Below are 220 nucleotides of genomic sequence, written 5' to 3'. Positions count from 1 at the left end.
GGGGGGGGGGGGGGGTGGCACACCTCATCAACGAGGGACCCTGCACAATGCATATGTGTATCCCTAACCCTTAACTGCACCCCACAATTTTAAACTACAAAAACATGTCGTGAAACAAAACACAGAAAGAAACCGGAGACTCCGGGCCAAGCGGGGTTAAGAGATTTGCCCCAGGCCGCAAAGCACCTGAAGGCCAGAGGCTCCCCCATCCCCCCCGAGG

The 220-nt window shown here is 56.4% G+C and overlaps 1 protein-coding gene across 1 annotated transcript in view; it reads right to left on the bottom strand.

The window, feature by feature from the left end:
- The window catches only part of LOC103272034, a 4,454-nt gene that overhangs the window by 3,223 nt on the left and 1,011 nt on the right, over positions 1-220 (bottom strand). The window lies entirely within an intron of this gene.

This window comes from Carlito syrichta, unplaced genomic scaffold (genome assembly GCF_000164805.1).
Source record: "Carlito syrichta isolate Samal-C Ts95f unplaced genomic scaffold, Tarsius_syrichta-2.0.1 Scaffold312078, whole genome shotgun sequence".
Classification (NCBI taxonomy): Eukaryota; Metazoa; Chordata; class Mammalia; order Primates; family Tarsiidae; genus Carlito; species Carlito syrichta.
Note: the sequence above shows the minus strand (reverse complement) of the source record. Positions and strands in the feature narration are given on the sequence as shown.